The sequence below is a fragment of the Crocodylus porosus genome, unplaced genomic scaffold (assembly GCF_001723895.1).
Source record: "Crocodylus porosus isolate Cpor-Errol unplaced genomic scaffold, CroPor_comp1, whole genome shotgun sequence".
NCBI classification, from domain to species: Eukaryota; Metazoa; Chordata; order Crocodylia; family Crocodylidae; genus Crocodylus; species Crocodylus porosus.
In genome coordinates, this window is record NW_017728886.1 from 206,101,453 (window position 1) to 206,113,479 (window position 12,027).

At 38.9% G+C, this 12,027-nt stretch overlaps 1 long non-coding RNA gene across 1 annotated transcript in view; it reads right to left on the reverse strand.

Moving 5' to 3' along the window:
• Positions 1-3,429: 3,429 nt before the first annotated feature.
• LOC109324941 overlaps positions 3,430-12,027 on the reverse strand; it is an 11,730-nt gene continuing 3,132 nt past the window's right edge. The window contains exons 2-3 of the long non-coding RNA XR_002105049.1: positions 8,883-8,887; positions 3,430-3,440 (exon numbers count right to left, since the gene is read on the reverse strand). This is a non-coding gene — a long non-coding RNA (uncharacterized LOC109324941). The remainder of the gene's footprint in view (positions 3,441-8,882; positions 8,888-12,027) is intronic.

The window sequence follows — 12,027 nt, forward strand, 5'->3', positions numbered from 1 at the left end:
CTGTCAGGGCGGCTAGGATCTGGAACCAACTTCCAAGCAAAGTGGTGCTGGCTCCTACCCTGGGGGTCTTTAAGACAAGGCTTGGCAATCACCTTCCTGGGGTTGTTTGACCCCAGAACTTTTTCTTGCCAAGGCAGGGGTCAGACTTGATGATCTGCTCAGGTCCCTCCCGACCCTACAAGCTATGAAACTATGAAACTATGAAAAGCAAAGGTAAGAAAAACAAATTTTTGAATACAAATTGGGGGATAACTGGTTAGGTGGTAGTGCTGCCAAGAAGGATGTGAGGGTTATAATGGATCACAAGCTCAACTTGAGTCATTAATGTGATGCTGTAACAAATAAGAGCTGCATTTAGAGAAGTGTGGTATATCAAACATGGGAGATTGACAGTATCAGCCTACTCGACAGGTTAGGCCACAACAGTAGCATTGTGCCCAATTACTGGTTCTGTATTTTAAGAAGGATATCAAGAAACTGGCGGGGATCCAAAGGTAAGCAATAAAGATGATAGTGGGGTTGGAATGCAATCTATATGAGGAATCTTTAAAAGATCTAGATATGTTTGGTTTGCAGAAAAAGGGATTAAAGGGGAGGGGGCAACCTAATTGTGGTTTTAAAATATTTGAAAGGTTGCCATAGTCAGCAAGACATGAGGCAAAGGGTTTAAACTTTGGCAAAGCAGATTTAGATTAAATCTCAGGGGAAAACTTTCTAGCTATAAAAGCAGTAGGAAAATTGAACAAACTGCCTGGGGATTTGTGGAACCTCCTTCCTTCAAAGTTTTCAAGAAGATATTGGATGTCCACCTGCATGGGATGGTTTAGGAGCAGTGCTTCCTATACCTAAGCAGGGGGTTGGAGTACATGACCCTTGAATAGATGACCCTTAGAATGGTGATTATCCTCATGAGTTAGGATACTATATAGGCCTAGTAGAATAGATGACTGAAAAAAAATCCCCAAGTCATAATCAAATGCTAACGCTTGAGCTTCTCTATAAAAGATTGCTTTTCTTAATTTTAGTGACAGTTTGTTTTTAAAAAATCCAATTCACTCATGATGAACTCATATTCTGGTCTTGTAAACAGTTTGACTGGTAAATGTTGGACAAATGCTGGCAGCAAGCACCCACCTTCAATATTTTGATTAGTTCTGCTTGGCTTGTAGCATCAGTTGACTGAATGTAAGATTGTGCACATTAAAAAGAGTAATGCCTTTATGGTGACTTGGCAATTATTTAACTACTACATTGTACCCCAAACTTCATCTTGCCCAAATAAATAAAATAAATTTCTCATTCTTCATAGCAAGACAGAATTATTATGACACAACCATAATTCATAGAAAAATGTAATAATGTACTTTTAATATGCTTCCAGTTGTGCTTGAAAAGCATGCATCATGCTGTGGAAGAATTTCACAAACACTATTCTAACTTTTCTGAAGGACTGAATACTTAAAATTGTAGTTTAAGTCCAATGTGAGTTGTTGGTGCTCAGAACCTCTGAAAATCAGGTCCTATTTACCGCAAAAGTGAAACAAACTATAGCAAAGTTGGATTCTGTTATCTCTACACGCCACGCTGCCAAGATTTTAACAAAAGGCTCCCTCAGATTTTTGCCAGAAGGATTACCAAACAAGTAGGTGGAAAGGACAAGACCTTGAGAAAAATATCCTGTTCCATTTATTCCTCCTACCCCATCCCAAGTACTGTGACACCACCCAAAGTACCATGGACTTAAGATAGACAATGACTTTATGGTCCATTATAATCTACTTTATACTCTCACTAACCTCTGCACTTCAGCAGTGACAACCACACTCCTAAGCTTTCTTGTTCTTTCATTTTCAGGTTTTTACTGTCTCTCCCCTGACTGTTGGCTACTTGATATCCTGTTTTTTTATGTATATATGCAGTTTCACAGAAGCTTTTCTCCATTTGCTACTTAGTTCTGCTGTTTCTGCTTCTCTCCCAGAGAGTACTGTGATATCTGAAAACTTGCCTATGTCTATCCTGACCAGGCTGCTGATCCAATAAAAGATATTACCAACAAGACTTCTTGCCTCACATATTTCCTGGACCATCGTGGCAACAGCATCTCTTCAATGCTATCCATTCCATAGCAACCTGGTCACTCAAAAATTTCCAGGACCCCTTCCACCTGCATCCTTGGCTTAGGACCCCCAGCCCTAAAATCCATGATCTGGCAGCTGCAACTCACAACAGCTGTGATGTCTTTTGTTGTTTTTTAGTCTATCTCTCTCTGTGTCTCTCTCTTTGTTTAATAAGTTGTTGAGATGACAAGAATTTCCCCACTGGGGGGATGATTATGTACCTCAGCTGAGAAATGGGCACTCCTCCAGGTTGTTCTTTTGTCATTGTTATTAGTCTCTACTGGCAGGAGATGGTTTCTCCAAGCTGGCATGAGGTACAATGAATGGGATGCTGGGTTCCCTTCATCTCCAGATGAGGTTCCCAACAACCTCAGCTGTTGGTACTGCTACTTAGTTTGACAGTAATGTATCCCTGTCTCTTCCCCTCTTTGTGTGCTGAGTGGCTGACGCATGTATAATGTCCTGTTAGAGAGGTAGATGAGTCCCTCTAATTCTCATCCTATTCATCATTGCTAGGATCCCATATATTTTTGGTACACTCTTAACCCAAACAGGCAATACCTCAACAATCTGAAAAAATAAATGTTTCTCAGTCCATGTCCAATGGCATACCAAAGTAATCAGAAAGTGACCTTTAGGTCATGTCTACACCATCAAAGAAGTGCTGTTATAAAGGATATCATAAGTTCCCTATGTTTGCTATACCTCAACATGGATGGAGCAGACACTTTATCGCAGCACTGTGTGAGTGCCAATAACAAACCTGAGAATGTGAGTTTATGGGAGCATGCCTTACCTCCATTTTGGCACGTGGCCCAGGCATGGGCTGCTTGGCCGCAGTGCACCCTAACACAACTTTTTGCATGCCCTTCCTTCTCAGTTAGGTTACATTAGCACACAAAGAAAAAACCTTTAACAAAACGATAAGGGTTTTAAAAGTTTTTCAAAAATGTTGAAGGTCCTTTCTATTAATTCTTTAAAATTGGTTTAAATAACTATTTTAATTTGAACAGTTTATATTCACACAGCTTAGATTCTAAAGGAAAAAAGCCCAATTTTTCCCTATCAGATTTCTCTTCTTTCTCTGTCCCTTTTCTTTCCTTTCCTTCCCTGTGTCTCTCCATTCTTAAGTAGAAAAAGGCATAAAAGGGAGGAGGCAAAAACAAAGCTTTCATTTGATTCCCTTTAGTCTGAATGTTCACTGCATAGCTCTGAAGACCTGATAGGTCCTTGGTATCTCTCACAAATTGCCCTCACCTCCCTCTCTGTCAGGGATGTATCTTTTCCATTCTGGTACCTGTTAAGCTGAGTATTATTTTTCATCTTCTTGGCTGGCCATAAGATCAAATTCATAGGTATGGCTTTGCAAAAAAGGCTTAGATAGTCTGTCTTCCATCATTCTGCTCATATTCTTTGCCCATCAAAGTCCTTAGGATTGCACTACATTTACTCAATTTTCTTCTTCATGACTCTCCCACAATTTCTCACTAGATTTTTTACATACAATATTCTCCCTTATTCCCCCCCAAATTCGTCTCAATACTTTATTTAAAGGATTTTTAGATGTCTGTCTTTTTCCCTTAGTAAGCAGTTAGGCATCTCATCCATTTTAAATAATAGATCTTATAATAATTTTGTATATCCTAATCATAGATTTCCTCAGTAGCAATTTGAATTAACAACTTGCTGAAGAGAAAAGTAACAAGCGTTCACACTGTGCTTATGCCTTAATTTCCTCCGTCAGAGAACTGTCATTAGTCATTAATGTTCCCAGGTATTGAAACTGCCTAATTTGTTGATGTCTATGCTTATTATGATAGATAGGAAAGCTTGCCCAAAATCATTCAGTCAAGAAAATGAGAACACTTCAAACAATACATAAACATTGTTATATACATAAACATTTTGCAGAATCATGCCCAAAAGCTTGCAATTAAAGTTTGTTGGGGGGTTTTTGCAAAAATCTAGTTGGTCTAATAAAAAAATAAATCACCTCTACCATGGGTTCTGATTCCTTTTCACAGAATCATAATCTTTAGACCATGTCTACATCATCAAAGGAATGATGTAATAAAGAACATCACACCTACTCTATGCATCAAATGCCACAAAATGGAAAATACATTTTTCATCCAGAAATATTTGGTCAGAGCTACCTCTCTGCAAGTTACTCTGTGGAGGTAACTGGCTCCCCGCCCCTCCCCATGCTACATGTAGCTCAGTTAAAGATAACTGTGCAAAGCCTGAGCTTCAGGGTTTTTTTCTACATAGGGTAACTGGCAGGATTGGGGCCTATATCTTGGAGAGAAGCTAACTGTTTGTTTGTTTGTTTTGAAGAAGCTACCATTTTAAATAGTGTTTTAGTAAAGCAGTGTTTTATCAGCATGTTACGGTTTTAAAAATTCAGATTCTGGCACCAAGTATTTCCCTGACATACTTGTTTGTATTCTTTTTTTTTAATGCTTTTCTGGCAATGCAGCAGCAAGTTGTTTTCAGTCAGCTCAGTGGAGTTGGAAATATTTAATTTCCAGAAAGTGGAAGTGTTGGGCTCCTGTGGAGTCCTTAAAGCCTAAAACTGATATAGAGGCCCCAACCCTTCTCTCATTTAAATCACTGGAAAAATTCCCATTGACTTCAAGTGAAGCAGGATTGGCCCAGATTCAAAGAAAGAATATTATTAGGTTTGAGATTTTAAATCCACAAACATAAGGAAGCAGGCTTAGCATTATCATGATTGAGCATTTTATTTCAAATACATTTCACAATTTATTCACACAGAGAAATGCTTCTTATCTTTTAAACTTTCAAATTGCTGGGTTGAGCAAAATGGGTGCTGCTTTCAATCAAGCAACCCCATGAAAAGCATTGAAACAAAATTGCATTTGTCAGAGGAAAATACAGTATTTATCTCATTGTAATCCATTCATTGGTTTACAGCTCCAAAGTCCTCAAGCAAGTATCACAAATCCACATGATATCCCTGCATGCTACAGTAGATTTTGCATTTGGGTCTCTGACTTAGCTGAAAGATATGTTAAAACTCATGTAGCTAGGCAGCTCCCTGTCAGCCACCCATCTGAGAAGGTTCAGAAGTGCTAGTGATTTCAGAAAGGTTGTGGATTAAGTTACACAGTAGAAATTGGCTCCAGATATGTCCATTGCAGAGGCAGACTATCACAAGAATAATAACTGAAAGCTCCCACATATAACCAAACCAAAACCTTTTGGGGGTTTCTGGCATCACCATTATGGGAGAAATACAGATCTGGAATACACATGCAAGCTCCAGAGTTAACAGGCTGCGAGGGAGAAAATTTTCTGTTCCTTTTGTAGTGAAAGAAAGCTAGGTCTGGTCAGCACACAAAATATGTTTCTCCACCACTCTATATATTGCAGGGTTTTCATTTTGGTTGGTTTTGCTTATCTGGGTTTTATGTTCTGATAGTGTAAATGATGATAGGTTGTTACTGTTGTGTTCACGAAAGAACAAACGATTTTTGCACGATATATTCTAGCATAATTCAACTCTAATTTAGGAATCAAAATGATGCCTAGCAGGGGAAGATACTTTTGCCCTGCAGACCAACTCTATTGTACTGCGGAGACTCTAAGGGTTCTGTCTTCACTGGGTTCACCAGCCCACACAGACCCTAAGTGCTGAGTGGACTGATTCTGTTGAACTGGATCACACCAGCCAACATCAGTGACAGCTACGCGGAGCTAACTTGGTAGCAAGGACTTGAACGAATGAGAGCGGCCCAGTAGATAGAGTGGAACTAAGTAGGTTTTGCAGGGAGGTGCCACTAAATCAGAAGTAGCACAGCTAATGACAGAGAGCTGGACAGAAAGCAGCCAACTGGAGTAGGACCTAGCAATGTGAACATCTCTCGGATGGGGTGTACAGGCTGAAAGCACCCCCCATGTAAAGCCTTTTACAGAGATCCCTAAATCTATGAACTGGGTTTTAGGAAATTGTTTTTGTAACTAAATGTCAGACCTCAGCAAACAAGACAACTAAGACTTCGAACTGTGCTCCTCCCCAAATGCCTGATATATTGATTTAGTTTTCCTCATTTGATTGTATGGAAATAGATACATGGTTAGGAGATTATTTTCTTGTTTTCTTTCTCTTTCCCTTCAGATAAAAGATATTTGTATTTCCATGTTCCCAAGGTTCCTGAGCTTGCAAGCTGTGAAAATAACCACAGAAGTGAACTGGCTTGTTATATTTTAATTTCTTAGAGCCCAACTTAGGAATATGGCTCTAGTGGGATTTCTTGAGCCATTGTTCACTCCAAAAACAAATGTATTGCTGTTATTAGCATTAAGAGAAGTATACTTGATGAAAAATAGCTGGTATCCCTGCACCCAAAAAACTCCTATCATGGTCATCACTGCAGAGGCTGGCAGGAGTAATAAAAAAATCTTTTAAAAATAAATGCAACTGAAAGGAAAACAAGACATAAACTACCAAGATGTCCCATGATGCACTACAGAAATTCTATGAACCAGGTTTATTGATTTTTACAGGACTAAACAGGAATAGAGTCTAAAGCTGCTAGTTTTCTCTCCATCTGGTCCAGCTACAAGAGAAGACACTGTGTGATGTTACCTTCCACTTTCAGAGTGAGCCAGTAGTATTCCTTGCATATTGGGAATCTTCCCAGAACACCAGGTAATGTATACAGCTTATGGCTGGCATTGGAATGGCATATTGGTACATGATAAAATGGTTCTATCATATTATATATCAGGTAGGTGAAGTAAAAGCAATATATGTTCACAATTAGCTGTTCATTAAACAAGTCGGTTCTTTTGTTATAGCATCAAGCTTCCTACCACCTGCATCCTGAGTTCAAAAATGGATGATTGACTCATGAGATTACCAAAAATAAAGTCTATGATGGGTTTGCAAATGAATCCTAGTGCAATATACTTTTACTGTTAGTTTAAAAAAACTGTATTTACAATATGGGTTTATTTCTAAAATTATCTCTGTGGATGATGGATCTGTTAATCCACTATTTTTACTATGGCAATTGCAGCTGTTGGTAATACTATAATTGGAACAATTTTTATACTGGCAAACACATTAAAATAAATGATAATTGCACCTTGCAATAAATCTACAATAACTTTTTCTGTAGACCTTGTTTAAGACATGTCACTGAATGCTTAAGCATTCTGTTTGATATAATGTGTGTTTAATATACTACAGAAAGGATATATCTGGAGTAGGAAAACAGGTTGTGTTTCAAAATATTAGCAAAGATATTTTAACAAAAGCTGTTTTAAGGACAAATGTGTGCATGATAAAAAGGTGAAGTTTGTGGTTAAACATGATCCAGCCTAGGGAGGAATCAAATAAAACCAGGTATGTTGCCCAGCATGGGCGACTGGTGCCTCCTGAGTCTGGGGGGGGCACCTGCAGAAGCCACCGGCAGCACTGACGGCAGGGACGGAGCTGGCGAGCTCCTGCAGATGCCACTGGAGGTGACAGGGAAGGCCTGTTGGGGAAAGCACATCAAGCACCCGCAGATGCTGCTGGTAGCATCGGTGGCGGGGACAGCCTTGTCAGGGGGTGTACGTGCCCCCTCCCCTCCCCCCGTGCTCCTCCTACCAGTCACCTACGCTGCGTAGTCTAGAATAAATGTGAAGTCCTATGAAAAATCCATTTAGCTAAAACATGTGGCTGGCACATCTAATGTTCTTGGGGAAAAAAATAGCTAAATAAGGGTGAACCTGCACTAGGCTTTAAGTCCATTAGAATTTTGCCATTGTCTTGTGGGAAGGAAGATCAGACTGTTAATGAGGTGTTAAAATAAGATTAATGCATAGTAAGCATATCTGAAATGTATATGGATTGTACCTGCCCTGCTATATATTTTCTACTGCACTGTAGTATTCTAAATGTATACAGTTTATTTAATAAGGGGAAAAATGAGTAGGAGGAGATACATTTTTTCCCAGCTAAAAAGTATATACTTTTTTGTTAACATAGGCCATAACCATTAAGTACTCTTTGACATTTCTTTGAGGAGATAATAGACCTTGTTCTAAAATACTAATTTTAAATATTATCATGTTATCTGTAGCTGATACTCTTACTATCCTTTTTATCGTGACCATTTTTCAGATGGCAGTAAGTCACTTTTTCAGTCTGGTAAACACTGTACTACTCTTACTTGGAACACCCCTCATTAGTTCCCTTCCTAAATTGCTGATTGTCCCAGATCTACCCACATGAATTACTGCAATGGAAAAAAAAAATCAACCAGCAAAATGGCTGCTGTCTCTGTAAGAAGCTGCAATAAAGACTAGAAGTGGTCTCTCGTTGATATTTTCATTATTAACAGTGTATTCAAGAGGTAAATCAGATACACATTTGCTATTCAATATCATGCTAATGACTCAAAGACTATTAGGATAAAGGTATCAGAAAATGTTGTACCTAATCTTCCCCTTGTCCCTCACAAATGTTCTTTTTCCTGAACTGTTGTTTACAGTGAAATTTTCCATGTCTTCAGAGAAGTTATGCTACCTCTGCTGGTAGGTCTGGCTATTTTAATCTGTTTATGTGTTGATCCAGCAAAAATGTGCCTGGTACATCCTCTGGTGGCAGTATTTGGAAACATCAGTTTGATTTGTAAAGCACTGATTTTGATTCATGGTCTTGGTAGATATGATGTACCTTTTACTATTTACACAACCCTGACTGTACAGCAGATTTTCACAAGCAATGTATACAAGCACCAGAAAAGCCACAGTCCCTCAATACACTGACATGATGCAGGTTAAGTATTCAAGTGGCTATTTGCTATATAGATTTAGAACAGCTGATGGCACTGTCACACCACAGGTCTGAATTTGTATGTTGTTGTGTATAAAATTTAGAAATGCAGCTGTAACTTTATAATGGAAGGGAGACAAACTTTTATCAGTCCTGATTCTGCCCCCTTAGGGCTAGTACTCATACAGTGTCCGTGGGCAGCACTACCCTCCTGAGTAAATATGATCCAAACTAAGTAAGGTGGACAAAATTGCTATGTAAGTGATTAGCTAATTTTGAAAATAATGTGGTCTTAATCTTGCCTCTCTGTATATTTCAATATAAAGGGGAATAAATATTACTAAAGCAGTTTTCCACTAAGATAACTGGTCTAATTTAACAGTGTCCTCTCATTATGACAGTTTGACTGCTTAGAAGCAGTAATATGACATTCTCACTTCTTACCTTATCTTTTATGGGTTTGTATCAGAGATGCCACCAAGCACAAACAGTTTTCCACAGTAAATGTTGAATATTCAGTATACAACAGTAACAGCGGAGTTTGGAATAAGGTAAGTAAGGTGTCAATTATTAATTAATAGTGTGTGGAAAGAGAAGTATGCTGAAATAGGTGTGAAGTGATATTAATTTCAAATAGGTGAATGCAAGATTGTCTAAACAGTATTTGGAAAGAGCATATATCCCGATCAGGAGAATATGGGGTTTTTTCCATCATCACTTTGGAGGTTTAGGGAAGAGGTTGATTTTGTTTTGCTTTATTTTTAGTTTAAGTAGTTATAAATATTCAGAATGTTGTATTGCTTTCCACTGTAATAGAAAGAAGTGGTTAATTATCACTTAACCAGAAATTGTGTTCTTGGGAGGCATTGCTAATGTCTACTGAAGTAACACAGGACAAATTTCTCTTTTCAGATCTACACAATGGATTCCCCTACCCATGGAGGGAGCACGCACAGCTACTCAAACAGATAAGCAGAACAACAGAACTCAGTCTAGAGGCTGGCCACCCTAAAACCTCCAAACAGAATGGCAGGTTATATTATTATTTGTTCTTTTTCCTTCATTAGATTAAAACCTCCATTTGGGATTGGGCCTCACTGTATGATGATTAGTGAGGCCTAATCTAACAAAGAGAAGACTAGTAAAAGACATAATAACAGCCTTCAATATGCAAAAGGTTGTTATAAAGAGTATGGTAATCATTTACTAGAGATTACTCAAAAAACACTGCAGCAAAGAAGGTATAGATAAGGTATTAGGGGGTGAATTAAACTGTTAAAAGTGATGAAGCAGTAGATGGCGCTGCCTGAGAAAGGTGTGTGGTCCCTTTACTGGAGGTTCTTAAGAACAAGTTTGCCATCTGTCACCGATTGCTATGGTATGCTTGCCACACTTGATCCCACCTCAGCTCAAAGCAATGGGTTAGATAATATATTGAGGGAGACCCTTTCCAGCCCTACATTTCCATGATTCTATGATAGCAACAAAAACATAAGATTGCAAATATTAATAAGTATATAATAAAGATAAGGTGACTGACCAATGAATAGCTGTCGGGCCATTTCTCTGGGCATTGTCCAGGTGCATCCATAGTTTACCTAGGGTTTTAAAAGAGAGATGGCTCTTGAGCAGGGGTTCAAAAAAGGAAAGGCTCATTGTGTTACCACATTTATCATAAAACCTTTGTATCCAAGTGGATCTCACACATCAGTCCCCAAATACAAAAAAGGCAATGGCTAAAAGAGACATATGTTGCTTAAAAATACAATTAACAATCCTATGAGCCACAAGGGACTCCACTTCATCTTCCCTCCTGTGATACAGTAATCAAGATAAATAGGACCAAGAAGTTGTACAAACTGTTCGTATGTGAGTGAAAATGATTTGCAATTCAGAGAGAGAGAAAGAGAGAACCTGTTGAGTAAGAATTGCCAATTTTACATAGTCAATGTCTTAGAGAATTACTGCATTTGGTTCAAAATCCTGCGCCAGTTAGAGAAATAACTCAGTTCCCTTTCCCCAGTGTGAGGCATCCTAGAATTCCTGAACGTACTAGGCTCTGAATTATGCATGGTCCGTACTATCCACATATAGGTGTCCCAACTCCTAATCTGCCTTCCCACTTCCACACTTTGGAACACATATGCTTTTAGACAGTTGAACTACAGGTTTTGCTGCATAAAAACTCTGAGACCCTTCAAAAACAGGTGAAAATTGAAATACAATCCATATGTCCACACAATCCATCCATAAAATCATGAGAAATAAAATATTCTTGTGTTTCTTCTGCATTTCACAAATCCCTCATTTTAAGTAGAAGTATTGAAAGCACTTGCTTAATAATAAATGTAATTAATGATAAATTTCATTTAATTAATAATAATTTAATTAATAATAAAAACATTTCTTCTTGCAGTTTGACTCAGGGAAGTATAAGGTTAGACTAAACAAAACACCCGCAACACTAGAGAGCCTATTTAAAAAAACCGATGTAATAATGAAGCAAACTACTGATATTTTGGGGGTCCATATATCCATTAAAAACTGTCATTTAGACAAATCATAGAATGTCAGAAAAATAGGGCTAGAAAGAACCTCCAGGCTGCATCCACACACGTATGTGTGGTTTGTGGCACAACAAACTGCATATGTTACACATTAACCTGTACGTGGCACTGCTAATTTGCAGCATGGAGGCAAAATTTTCTACTAGGATTTCTTGGTAGCAAAGACCAGCACAAAGCACACCAAAATAGTGGCTCTGTGGCTGGCTGGGGCAAAGTGTGCCTCAACATGGGAGAGCTGGCAGCTTTAGGCTGCCTGCTCCCCCATCACCACATGCTGCTCCCCAGCTGGCTGCTGGCTAGCCTGTACTCCAGCCAGCCCCCTGCAGCACATGGAGCCTAGCTGGAGCAGTACACTGGAAAACAGGAGGAGCTGGATACAGGCAGTTTTCCCACCACAACAAAGCACACGTGCAAGGGTGTGCACTATGGCACAAGGCAGTCAAGGGGAAAGAGACTTAACGGTGGGAGTCTACTACAGACCTCCCAACCAGGGAGAAGAGCTTGACCAGGAATTCTTGGGTCAGCTCACAGAGGTAGTGAAGGCTAAGGATGT